We start from the raw sequence: 14,899 nt of genomic DNA, 5'->3' as shown, positions 1-14,899 counted from the left end.
AGATAGCTTCTTCAGGCTTGATGTAATGAGGATGGAATTGGGCAAAACTTAAGGATATTTTTCCTGCTCCACAAACTCCAGCTTTGCGCATGTATCCTGGATGCCTCTGAAAACAGAAACCTTGGAAGGGCTACCACTCTTCCAAGAACAAATATTGGCATGATAAGTATCCTTCATGCTACTTGACAGACGCAGTCAGGACTAACAAGGGAAGAGGAAAGTATCTGTGTGTGTTTGTGCATGTGATCTAGTTAACTAAAATAGACTGAATATTAGCTGAATGTCTTCTATACTGAGGCATGATCTGAGTAACTTTATATATAATATCGTATTGCTATTTGTGTCATGATTGTTTCTAGTATTCTATTTTGCAGAAATGGATATTAGATAGAACAAAATTGAGCACATACAGTTTCAAGTTGACATTTCTGAACTAAAATTCTTGCATTACAGTTTCCAAAAAGGACTAGAGGCTATTGAATTAGCAGACAACTGAGGAGAGTAGTCATATAAATGGGTCATATAAACCACAATAGTTCAAGAATAGTTAGATGATCTGAGAGCCAGAGTGATCACTAAAGAGTGATACAATAGTTATTTGTAACACACGTCTTAAAAATTATGGAAGAAGTGACCTTAATAAAGGCACAAAGGCATGAGAGTTCATGGCTCATAAGGAGGGCACAGTGACCAGATTAATGTTGAGCAATAAAGGGTTCACCTATTCATTCAACATTTTTGTTGTGGTTGGACACCTATTTTGTGTGCGGCACTAGAGAAGAATGAAAATAGTGCTGTGTATATTGCTTGGGGTCAGGGAAAGAAAACCTCCTAGATATATGTATAACCTTCCCTGTATTTGTTAGTAATCTTTATGATGCTTCTGTGTTACAAATTGAAACTTTTGAGGCTGTTTTTGTCTTCTAATTCTGGCTGTTTAAATTCTAGTAGTTTGCACTAAAAGAGCTCTACAAACTGCTTCATTTAAAAAATACATATTAGTCTTTCCTCTCCTCAAAACAATAGATCATATTTTATATCCTACCATCTTTTTTGCAGTTGTTGCGTCTTTAATGGGTGTTTTCCAAGTGCTGAGACTTTCAGAAAAAGTTTGTGTTGTTGGATCCTGAATTAACATCCAAAAGATTGGAAAATATTACATACTTACGATATACTCACAATACACATTAACTTGATGTCTCTGTTTTTCTATTTCCTTGGAGGTACAGTCCTAGGACAGCCATGGGGAATGAAATTCCTTATGAGAATAGTTTCTAAGGTCTTTCCTGATGATTCTCTTGAGACAGGAAAAAGCCAAATTGACTTTCTAACCTGTCCACGTGGAGCTTGTCAGACAAGACTGTTGTGGTATTTGCTCATGACCCTCTGGAGACCAGGAGCAACTAAAAAAATCCCCACTCTCCCAAAATGTCCAGCCCTCTTACTCAAGTTCCGCTATGCACAGTCACTAAGGAAGGTCATCTGAGACCAGGATTCTCTATGGAAATGTCTCCACAGTGATCTTCCAGCTTTATTTATCATCTCTCTGGAATGTAAGGCTCCACTTCCTCAATAACACTTTGGGTTTTATTTTTTAAGACTTATTTATGCATTGATTTGAAAGAGGACACAGAGAGAGGGAGCCCAAAGACGCTTGAGTCATCTTTGGTTTCTTTTCCCAAGGCATTAGCTTGTTTGAAAGTGGAGCAAGCCAGGAATTGAACCAGCACCTGTATAAGATGCTAGTGTCACAAGTGGCAGTTTTAACCACTATGTCACCATGCTGGCCTCTGAGTTTTCTTTTTGCAGTCAACTTTGGTTCAGTTAATTACAATTTCCACATTCATGAAGGAAGAAAATATATTGGAAACTATCACTTTTAAATTTTTTTGTATAGTCTCTCATTTTAAAATTAATAATGTTAAGTACTTAAGTAGGGTATAAATTATCAACAGAAAAATATTGACTTTTTAAAGTTTCACATAAGGAAATTTAGTTAAATTATAATTGTAGAGGCAGGCCCTGTGGCACAGTGGATTTGCCGGTCCCACTGGAGTCTGGCTATTCCGCTTGCAATCTGGCTTTCTGGTAATACAGCTGTGAAGCCATCCATAGAAAGCCTGGAAGGATTTCTTGGCCCCTCATTTTTTCCTGACCCAGTCATGGCTGTCTGGAGCCTTTGAGGACTGCATCTCAATGGATGACAAACGAATTCTCTCTGTCTCATTCTCTCTCTGCTGCTGCTACCCTTTCACATTACTAAATCTTTTTTTAATAATTAGTTGTTAAGGAACAAATTGTTAACCTCCTGGGAAGCACTGGAAATAGGCTTATTGTGTCGCCTGGTAGTGTCAGTAAACATAAACAGAATGGACTCAGGAGACAATTTTGCAGAAGAATCACTGAATGTAAGGGTAGTAGGAGGTGCTGGATGTAAAAAGACGATGACAAATGTTGTATTTAAAGTTTTCAGAGTTTTCATACACAAAGCCAAGGTGAAAGCTGTAGAACCTTAATGGACAAAAATGGCCTTGACGACATCAGTCCCTTACATCTGGTTTGCAGCCCATTGTCTCTAGGCCCAAGAACTAAAGGTTCTGGACTCTGTTCTACAGAGACATTTGAGGAAACATACAAAGAATCTTTGATATTTTCATGGAAAATGTATGTTATCAAAGAAGCATACGCATGGCTTTCAAAGAATTTTTTACAAAACAAGCTTATCATTTCATTTTTCCACAAACTCTTTTAAAAGCTGGCTGACATTAAAATAACCTTTCACATCTGAAATAGTATTTAGATACAAGATAGTTTAGGGGCAGAGGACTCATTCATGATGATGTGGGAATAAAATGGATTACAATTAAACATACAGGTTTTGTGCCAACTTGACTTCATCTGCTCTTCAAAATCCCATTGAAGAGTCAGAAAATGCCAAATTCCATGTATTCACAACCATTCTAATAATGAGTAGCTATGAAAACCAGCTAATTAGACAATAACTGAAAGTATTTCACTATGTTTCAAGTTTAAGTGATCCAAAATGTTTTCAATGTAAGTTTCCATTTTTAAAACTTTATAAAGCAATCAAATTCTTAGTCCTATTGCACAAAAGCATATTTTCAGTTAATAGTTGTAGCTGTGAAAAACTTCTTCTGTTTATGTTCATGAATTATTCCAGAAAAATATACATGGTTTTACATTTGTAAAAAGCTGAATCTAAACGGGGAAGGTAATGACAATTATTGCCACAAAAACTGGGTTAGTGACTTGGATGCAAAAAGCAATTACTAAAAATCTAATGAAAATTGTCAAAATTATATGATTAAATATTTCTGTGAATACTAGAGTGAAAATTCCCTGGCAATTGGCTTCTCATGTGTGTTTATTATTTTTTGAACCTGCCGTGTTGGTGCCTAGGAACAGAGCCTCAGATAAAAAATAGATTAAGGAAATCAGTGGTATACTTCTGTATGTCATTTATGCTTGTGTGTAAGTTAGGTAACTGCATATGTGCTTGTGTATGTATCTAATGTAGATCTCAAATGTTTATATATAAGCATACACGTGTTCATTCACATGTATATAAACAACTTAAAAATGTTTATAAATGTTTACCATCAGATGTGGAGCTCTGAGTGATTTTACTATTTTAAAATATTTCTCTTAAACTAGAAAATGCCCTATGCTAAGCAACTATTGATTTTTAATTGCATTAAAATGGCAATACCATTAAGAATATAGGCATTAAGAAAATCGTATGTATATGCAAAAGTGAAAAAGTCATATTTTTTCAATATGTGTAAAATACTTTAATCTTTTGGAAAATATGTACAATTAAAATTCATCGGAATTCTTTTCCATGTAATGTGGAAACTGCATGGACCATTATGTAGTTTAATAGCTGTTTTATAATTTCTCTAAGATCTTTCAAGGGAATTAACTTATGCATAACTTCTTAAAGAGTATTTCTTTGACCATTTTCTTATCTTTGGTGTCATTTGAGAGCTAGTGAGCTTTAGATTGGCAATAAGGTCTTAATTTTTGGTTGACTCAATCAATGACATTGTGACCTCCAGATGCCCTTATAAACCAGAGAAGGAACAAACTGATAAAAGCTGATCTCAAAATAAACTCTTTTATTATTTAAAAGAAAACAAAAATGAGAAATCAATTTAACTTCTCTTTACTTCCAACCTTCCAAATAATAGCTGAAATTGTTCTGTGCTTTCATTTTGTCAAATACTCTTGTTAAGGTAATGCATGCAAAAAATTTATAAAAATTCTCATGGTTCTCAAAAAAATATGAATTATTTTACAAGTGAATAGAGTACGGAGAGATGTGCTACATAGCTACTAAGGATTCTAAGGCAAGCAGTCTGACACTAACCTCATGGATGAATTGCAAAACAACTCTCTGAGTTAGGAACTTTGCTGCAGTCTGGTAGAGTATAACGATTGTCAAGGGAAACAACATATCAGGATTTTATTTTTCTATTTGTACCATCTCTATTCTTTTGAAAAAAAAAAAAACTTTCATCTTTGATTACTGATGAGCTCATGTAAAAAATATGGAGCAATTTTACTTGTCTTTCCTAGAAGCATTATGATGTTTATTGTGTTCTATGAAGTCTTTTGATTCTATTCATTCTAACATATGTTAAATATGTGAATACTCAATTATCTGACACACTAGAAAATCTTTAAGGCATAACAAACTGAGAAGATTTGTTTGCTTACACACTCACACACGCACATATACACACACACATGCCTATATTACATTTTACTCATTTTATTTATTGAACAAAAAGAGATAGAGCTCTCCTTGCTTATTCATTCTTCAAATACCTGCAGTGACCCTTGGCTGAGCCAAGCCAAGTTAGGAGCTAGGAACTCATTTCAGTTCTCCCGTGTGGGGGACAGTGACCCAGGCACCTACGCCGTCACCAGAAGCAGGTTTCTGGAATTGTCGGTGTAACACAGACTCAAACCCAGGAACTGCAATGTGGGATGCAGGTCTCACAGCACATCTCTTAAGTGCTAGGCCAAACATCCGCCCCCAAAATAATGTGTTTTCAAAGAGTACTTATTTATCTGAAATGCAAAGTGACAGAGAGAGAGAGACAGAAAAAGAAGGGGTAGGGGAAGAGTAATATCTTCCCTCTACTTGCCCACTCCTCAAGAGAACACAACAATCAGGACTGGGCTAGGCAGAAGCAGAGAGTGCCAAAACCTGCTGGGATCTCTTACTGCATAGCCGGGCATCAAAAACTTGAATCATTATCCTTGTTTTCCCCGGGCTCACTTTCAGCAAGCCTATTGGAAACTGAATAAGCAGGACTTGAACCTCCACTTCTGTTTGCACTGCAGGTGTCCCAAATGATGGGTTAACATGTTGCACCAAAATGCTTGCCTTTATAATAGTGTTTTTTAAAAACAACAAAAAACAATTCAAATTTATGTCATTTAAACAAAGCTATCAAAACTAGGCTGACTCATTTTTACAGCCTAAACTTAACAAATATTATTTAAAATATTAGTCCCATATCTCAAGGTTCTGACCTGCCAACAGGCCCCGAGGTCACTGAGGGTGAGGCAGACGGTGATCTTCGGCCGAAGAACCACCAGAGAGGAGCTGGCAAGGAATGTCCACTTTATTTCACACAGGATAGAGGTTTTAAAGGGTAACGAGGGGGGGAGAGCAGGAGGAAGCTTTCCAGCAGACATGCACACTGCAATTAGCTGATAACAATGAAGATCACCTGGGGAGATCACCCACACCGGTAGTATTTAAACTATTCCATGCCAATTTTCCCAGTTTATTTGATAAATCTGGAATAACCCTTATTTGAGACCTGAAAATAAACACAAAAAGAAAAGCTTAATTGAATGCTGTTCTTACTGTATAAAAGATAATACTGAAGGAATTTCACTTTAATCTAAAAACAAATTAATAAGCTAGGTTTTTCAGAAAGAAAAGAAAAGATTAAAACCTGAAACTACATAAAGAAAAACAATCTGGGTCTGTGTGTGGGCTCAACTACCTGACTCATCTCAAAGTGTGGCATCCATATAGGCAGCAATTTATAGTCTGGCAGCCCCACTTCCCATCCAGCTCCCTGCTTGTGGCCTGGGAAAGCAACAGAGGATGGACCGAATCCTTGGGACCCTGCACCCATGTAGAAAACCAGGAAGAAACTCCTGGCTCCTGGCTTCAGATCAGCCCAGCTCTGGCCATTGTGGCCATAGCAGCTACTTGAGAACTGAACCAGCAGATTAAAGATACCTGTCTGTTTCTCCCCACTTTTCTCTTGAAATCATCATGCTCTGTGAAATAAGCTTATCTCGTAAATAGAATAATTCTTTGTTTCCTCTGATATGTGGCAGCTAATACAGAATAGAATAAAAGTACAGGAATAACATCATGCTTTTTAGCCCATGTTTATAATCCAGTGGAACTGTAGCCTTCCTACTTTATACTTATTGAATATTATGATTAGTGGCAAATTAAGAATGTGAATATACAGTGGATTAAAATGATGGTTTTACAAAAACTGATGGGTGGGGAGAAAGGATATGGGAGCGACAGGATAGTGAGTGAGGTGTGATTTCTTCTTGGAACCGTACAATGGAATGCGGAAAATCTGGTCTCTTTATATTCACAATTTTAAAATCTTGAAGATAGGGCTGTATTTTGTGACATCTTAATGTAACCGTGGCCAAGGCAAAACATGTTTTCAGATGTAAGGCTTCTTTGCTTTCAAGCTTTCAGTGCTTATTTAGTTTTCACTTACATGACTTTATTTAGGAAGGCTTTTTCCTACTTTTTTTTTAATTAACAAAGAAGTACATACTTTCGGATACAGTGAAGCATTTCAGTGTATTTTTCTGTATGTACAGATCAAATAAGGTTAAACATTTTTTCTTCTTTGAAATCACTTTATTGAAACTCCTTTCTTCCATTTGATCATAAAATATCTATTAGGTTATTATGAACTATAGACACCCCACATGTTGTGTAATACTTGAGCTTATTTTTGTGATCTAACTCTGACTTAACACCTTTTATTCAAACCTTCTCTGTGCCTATCTACCTATAGTAATTACTTTTCTACATTCAGATTGAGTTGTTTCAACTCCACATACGTGGACAAACATATGGTATTTGTCCTTCTGTTTCTGTTTTATTTTGCTGTAACATGATGCTTGTAATTTTATTTGAGCAATTAGAATTATATTTGTAATTTTATTTTGATGTTTGTATCAAGATTAAGCTGTAACTTAAATTAAGATTTTAAACCTTTAATGTCTTTTTAGTAAATTAAATGCCCATTCCTTAAAAGGTAAAGAAAATAATATACAAAATGTATTTTTTTCATAAATATTCTTCTAACACCTAAATTTTTCTCTACTACATATTTAAACTTAATTTTGGTCAACATTTATAATTACTTTTTGCTACTACAAATATGAGTTAATCATTATCTTTATTCAGAAGCTTTGAGCTTTGTTTGCTCCAGATTTCTCTAGAATCTCCATTTTTTTTAAAGATTTATTTTATTTTTATTGGAAAGTCTGATATCCAGAGAGGAGGAGAGACAGAGAGGAAGATCTTCCGTCCAATGATTCACTCCCTAAGTGAGCCGCAATGGCCAGTGCTGAGCTGATCTGAAGCCAAGATCCAGGAACTTCTTCCAGGTCTCCCACACGGGTGCAGAATCCCAAGGCTTTGGACCGTCCTGGACTGCTTTCCCAGGCCACAAGCAGCGAGCTTGATGGGAAGTGGAGCTGCCGGGATTAGAACCGGTGCCCATATGGGATACTGGTGCGTTCAAGGAAAGGACTTTTCTCGCTTGGCCACGCCACCCAGCCCGTGTTTTTTTTTTTTTTTTTTTTTTTTTTGAACAAGATCCAGACATATACAACAAATTGTTACCATGTTTTCCTAAACAAATCCCAGGAAGAATTTCTGTGCATACTTTTTCAAAAAGATACATTCAATATTGAATTCATATTGCAAGTAGAGTTCCTATACATTTCTTTCATACAGAAAATTATGCCAGCTTGCTGTTGTTGTTGCTGATAAATTTGCTAGTAAATTTGATGCCCTGCCTGTCAAATGTGCCTTCACAGAGGTAATAGTGTTATGACTGATGTTAGAGCTGTACATTTTATCTCTCAGAAGTTTTTTTAAAAAATTCACTTCCTTAAAAAAAAACCTCTATATATTGAACAAAAGAGATCCACACGCAAGCAAACATCTTTATAAACATGTAGTAGTGTTAATGCTTTGGGGCTTAGCTGTTCTAACATTTATCTAATGTCTATGAAAAAAATTTCAAAATTTCTATGCATCTAGCTTTTTCTTGATATTATATTAGACATCCAAGAGGATACATTCCGTGTTGCCTGAAAAGTATTGCTATTTCTTTTCCAGTTAATTTTCAGAAGTATACACATGCAGTTTAATGTTGAAAATGCCTGTGAAACTATGCAGTTCAGAGTTATTAATATGAAGTTTTTAATAGAAAGATGTAAATTTTAATGACTAACGATTTAATTTCAGTAGTACTTCAATTTTTAGAAGTTCATTTTCAATCAAACAGTTTCACCATCAATAAAACTGAGGTTAGAATATATCTTTTAGGTTAATATTTTAAACATTAGGTTAATATTTCATGATATACATTTATATTTAAATGAGAAGACACAAATTCAGAACTTTTATGTTCTATTTTCCCATATCTATGCCTTTCCTGAGAGAACACTTTAAAAAATTGTTTTTTGGAAAATTTGTATTATACAAGAAACTACGAGTGGACTTTAGAATTATGCACAGAGGTAAACTTACATTTCAGTTCTGCTTTTCCACTAGCATTTTTATGTTCTCTTGGCTACCTATACTATAGCTATGTTTGACTGTCTCCAACAATCATTTTATTTTTATCTGATCCCATCATGCAGGAATAGGAAAATAACTCAGAGAGAAATATAATTGTAGAAAAATGTAGAAAAGAAAGGAGTGCCTCTCTGTGGTTAAACTTTAGAGTCCCAAACATAGCGTGAACTGGAAAGAATGGGTGGCAGAAAACGATTGCAGAGATGGAGAACATAGACTCCAGCCCCACCACTGTTGACTACCGCCGGAAGAGGAAGTTTGACTACCACCGGAAGAGGAAGTTTGACTACCGCCGGAAGAGGAAGTTTGACTACCGCCGGAAGAGGAAGTGATGTCCAAGTTATGATGAAAGAGAACACTAGAGAAGCGAGGGATATTTAGGTCATTCTGTCGTTCAGGGGGGTCCCTGAGTCCTATGTCAATTTTCAAGCACTATGGAGATTATAGGCCTCAGTTTATAAGAAGGGATCAAAGGAAATCTCAACTTCTCTCCTAAATTGATTGCCAACAAAAAAAAGTCCTCAACAAGCAGATGGTCGCTTTGGAGACTCACAACTTCCCTTTAACATTTTACAGTGTAGGTATTGTGGAATGATTTTTATGTGCCTAACCATTGTCTCAGATTTGACAATGTACTTGAAGAGAATCGTGTACCAGGAAAATTCATGACTGACATGTGTGGATCCAAAGAAAATAGTAGGCAGCACAGTGGCTTTATCAACAGCTGCCAAATTAGGGTGAAAATCATGGATTCTGTCCTCCCCTTTTCCTCAACCAGTTTAACCCTTTCCAACCTTCAAAATGTGTAGGTGCTTTGTTTGCACATTGAGGAAATGGAGGAGGCAAGGACTAAAATAATTGAAACAAAATCTTTGTAATCCTTTAAGAATGGCTATTTGAAATGGGTTAAACTTTAGATAAACAAGCAAAGCAAACACAAAATTTCTGCACATCTGAATGTGTGAACTGTTTTAATAATCAGTTCAGTAAGGGCTGCTAGTCAAATGACGATTTGAACCAAGTGTAATAGTCATCATTTTCAATATTCTTTTGAATATTTTACTTCCATGGAATTGTCCCATCGATTCCCTTATCAACAACAAATGAAAAATAAAGCACGCCACATTTTACACTTGATGTATTTTTAAAACACCTTCAAAGAGGGAGTGTTTAGATATGCTTCAAAAGCAGCTTTCCTCCCTCTTTTTTATGATATCAGTATCATTTCCTTTATTGAACATTTCATAGAGGAGTTCTATTGTAGCAGCCACTCCTATTTGTCAGTTAGCACTATCAAAGGAGTTGTAGGAGGAGTGCAATTACCAAATAGTTCTAGCCTGGTGAAGTGGATAATGAGAAGTGCAGTGAACATGAATTTGCAGTGTGTGTATTTGTGAATCAGCATTTCAATTCTCCTTATTATTTCATGCTAGACCAGTAAGTCTATGTTTTGAACAATACTGCAGATAAAAGCTGTGATTTTTACTATGTGAGGAAGAGTTCTTCTCTTTTCTGTGTTTTGGGAGCCCATCCAAATAAGTCCTGGGTAGATACTGAGTCATGCCAATTTTAAAAAGTCTTGAAAGGCCCAATGCAGTGACTGAATTGTCTAAAATTCCTCAGCTCTGGCCTTTGCAGCCACCTTGAGGGTGAGCCAGCAGGTGGAATATCTTTCTGTTTGTCTCTCCTCTGAAAAACTGCTGGTCCAATTACATAAATCTTTAAATATTAAAATAAAGAGCTTCAAAAACAAAAAAGAATTATTTTGTTTTTGTTGGAAAGGCAGATTTACAGAGAGATCTGCCTGCTGCTTCACTCCCCAAGTGGCCCAGAGCTGAGAAGTTCTGAAGCCAGGGGCCAGGAGCCAGGAGCTCCTCTGGGGTCTCCCACATGGATGCAGGATCCCAAGGATTTGGGCCATCCTCCACTGCCTTCCTAGGCCACAAGCAGGGGAGTCAGATAGGAACTGGAGCAGCTGGGACACAAACTGGCACCCATACGGGACTGCTACTCATACTAGATGAGAATTTTAGCCACGGAGGCACTATGCTGGGTCCAAAACAAAGAACTTTTAAAAATGAGTCTTATTCTGCCCCTCCACATCTTAAGGGTTTGGGGTGTAAATATTTCTATTCCAAAAAAACTTTTTCATATTTTAAAGTTGTGATCCTAAATCATACACACTAATTTCAGCTTAAATTCGTTTTTCTAGCATTAACTTACAAGTTACAACAGAAGAAATACAGGTAAAGTGGCACATATTCTTGCTCAATTGCATGACACAAATGGCAGGTGTTACATTTTTGTCTAGTCTCTGGAATCTTGGTAAGTTCTTGTTAATAAAAAAAATTGAAATGTCAAACTCTATCAGAAGGATTTGACTCATTCTATTTATATTAGTTTGACTTGTTGATAATGATCTTCAAATACTTAGTTTATTTAAAATCATTGAAGTTTTCTACATAGGACACTGAAGCTATTAAATAATTCACCAGGCCCATGGCCTATGCCTACCTACATTTCCCAATTCCAAGGTATAAATCAAGTTTCATAGACAACCAGAATACTGGTTAACATCTCTTAGCACTAACTGGTAGAGACAATCTGAGTAGCTAAGCAATTTTCAAAAATGACATAGTTGCCAATTGATGAAAATACTTGAAATTAGACTTATTACTAAATTTTGAGCCTGATCCTGTTGTATATATGCCATCATAAAGGTTGTATCATGGCCAAGAAAGAAAGTGGGAAAGATGGATCCTAAAAGCCACTAGAGTGTTGCACTGGATTCACTAAGAAAGTCTTGTAAATGAAATGGATGAGAGGGTCCTCTAGCTCAAGTTCAGTTCACAAACTTGTCATGCTAATAGGTGTCTGCCCACTTTCACGTTCTTGCTCGGGTAGAAATAACTTAGTAGAGGACAGAGATTTTTTTTTTTTTTTTTGAGTCTGGTTTCAGCTTCTTGAAGAATCTGAGTAGACTTTAACTGAGCTGTTTGAAATTTGAGTGCTAATAAGGAATTCTTTCCTGACTCAGGCCATTGCTGTCCTTGATTCCCATTGGTAAACTAGAAGTAAAAATTCAGTATAGTCAATGGAAGGGCCTCCTTAGAACTCTCTCAAGTTTCAGTTTGATAATATTTTTTCATCTGCTGAAATTCTGGTTGAGGTGAAATTGACTTTATTTTTGCTGTGCAGCTTGTCTGCTGCAACCATGTCCCAAGATAGAACATAAAATATACTTTTCATCATGAGCTTCAACTAGGAGTTTTTGCTCTATCTAAACATTCTAGCATATTTTACTCTCCCATTGTGGCAGCTCAAACCAATCAGCCTGGGTTTAGTCAAGAACCTACATGCGTTTGTACATGTGCATCCAAACACTTAGAGAAGAGGGGAATGGGAATAAATGGTATTATTTTTCTGTTTGGCTTATAGACTTGCATAGTAAGCTAAGCAGTTACTATCCAGTGCTGCAGGTTGCAGAGTCTGTAAGAACAGATGATCAGAGAATAGCTGTTGATAGATTGTGTTCCTGAATATATGCTTGTTTATGAGATAAGGCTGAACATAAAGGCAAATTACCAGAGTCTTGATATAGTACTGACTGTATAATACTGTATGCCTCAAACAGAAGCCAAAGAGCAAACAACCAAAAATGACTCTGAAATTAATGAACACTTAGCCTTGAGGTTTCTTCCTTACTTTGGCCTGTTCCAGTATCCCTGCTTGGGTACCTAAAAATCTATTCAAATGTCATTTCAAAATAAGACATTTTAACTATAAATTACCATAAGTATCATGTCTTTTCACTCTTATTTTTCCCACTCAAAAACATACCCTTCCTTGCAATATAATTTTGGAATGTGAGAAGTTTGATTTGGGAATACACAGTTAGTGCAAAAAATTAGTATGAATTCTCTATGAATCTTTTGCAGAACTCTTCCATTGTTTGGTTTGCGGGTGGTGTTTTGTACTGTTCAGGTATTGTTCACTGCTTTGGCAGAGGAATGGCTTTGAAGGATCCTTCCATGAACTTCCGGAGAAAATGCTTCCTCGCTAGTGACATGTGGACAGCGTTGATAAATGAACACTGAGTGTAATTAGTTTAAGGAGTCTGAATTTAGTCACTGCATAGTAAACATGAAATGTCTTGAATATTACAGTTTACATATACAATATTTTGAGAAGAGCTTCCCTAAGTTTGATAGTCATCTTAAAATTTGACATGACATCATCAGAGAGTTCTACTTTAAAAATAAACAATTTTATACTGCTAGATATTCAGTAATTATTTTAGAGGAAAGATCATGTACTTATTTTACTCTTATGATTATTGGTATATGCAAAAAATTATCATAGCATAAGACCCTGAAGTTAGGAAAAAATGATTTGAGCAGTATATTGAGATTGATAAACACAGAACATTTGTCTTGCAAAGTTGTGCCTTAATAACAGACAATGATATGTAAGGAAATATAGTGTTCTTATTTTCATATTGGACTGTTCATTCTAAACTAAGCCAAATCATACTTTTATTTATTAATTTGCCATTAATCGTTTCCATCTGAATAACAGAAATTTAATTCATATAATGAACTGCAGGTATTTTGCTGCTGGGGCAATGGATGCAGTGTGATTCAGTACAAACAAAATAGTTTAATGCATAGAATTGGAATTTATCAGAATACTTTTCAGCAATGTAAAATAAGGTGTTTTACCTCAAGTAAGAAAGGTAGTTTCATGTCTTCTTGTTCTATTTTTAAATGGCATTTCACTGTGTGATGAATCAGATAATGTTGTACCTATTATTACTTTATCTTTAACAGGTCATTATAATAAAATAAAAGCCTTGGGCTGCAAAGATTCTATTTTCATGCAAATCGTCCTAGTAATAGAAGATAAGTGAATAAAAATTAAAGAAAATAGGCTAGGAGCTGCCTCCGAATTAAATAGCATTTGAACAATTCTCATTAACTCTGAAATGTGTTTTGCATTGCTCTTAATTGTTCAAAACAAGAAATTTTTTGAAAGATCTGTGTGTGCCCTTACAACCATTCTCCTTTTTGGAATTTACTTCATGTTTGAAGTCAAAGAAACATTACAATTGCAAACAAAGTTGGTTTTTAATTAACATGTTTGCAATTAACTCGTTTATATTTCATTTTCTATTTAAACTAGTTTTAAGTTGCATATGTCTTCAAATTAGGATTCTAAAGTAAAAAATAATTCCTCTATCTACTTATATTATTGTCACTTAGGAGATTATGTTAGTACACTGAAATCATTTTCAACGTAATTCAAAAGAAATCTTAGAGAATTGATGGTGAACTCAATTTCTAGTTGGGAAAAAAATCACAAAATAACCCCTTCCCAACATTTGTTTTTATGTGTTTGGTAAGCAAAATTTTAAATTTACTTCTATCCTATTTATATGAATGGTAGAACATTTTAGTGATTCCTTACATCTATTACAGGGATAGTTGGGGGAGGGGTCAGTCTTTTGATTACTAAAAACTAGAAGACAAAATTGTAGAAATGTAGAAAATGAAATTATACTTATATATATTAGTATTTATATATACTATATATAGTATATATACTAGTATTAGATATATATATGTATGTAGATAGTCTCTCTTTCTCTGGTTGTGTCACCAAAATTGGTCAGCAGGCCAGTGGCAGTTGCTTCCCTTTGCTTACCAGACACTCTAGTGAGCTTTCTGGAGGATTGATGGCTCCGTGTTTCTCTCCAGTGGAGTGGAGCTGACCACTTTAACACATGGTGAGCATCCAATTGGACTTGGAATATCCTTGTGATACCAGAAACAAGATCTATTGTGACATGCTTGGGAACAGTGCTTAAAGAACAAATAATTAGTTTAAGAACAGTTTAATAGTCATGCTCTGATATTTATCAGCATAATATTATTATTGCAAGTGTGAGTGAACAATTTAAATCTCTGAAATACCATCATGGTCTTTAAAAAAACAATA

This window comes from Ochotona princeps, chromosome 8 (assembly GCF_030435755.1).
Source record: "Ochotona princeps isolate mOchPri1 chromosome 8, mOchPri1.hap1, whole genome shotgun sequence".
NCBI lineage: Eukaryota > Metazoa > Chordata > Mammalia > Lagomorpha > Ochotonidae > Ochotona > Ochotona princeps.
The sequence above is the reverse complement of the archived record's forward strand: the minus strand, read 5'-3'. Positions refer to the sequence as shown.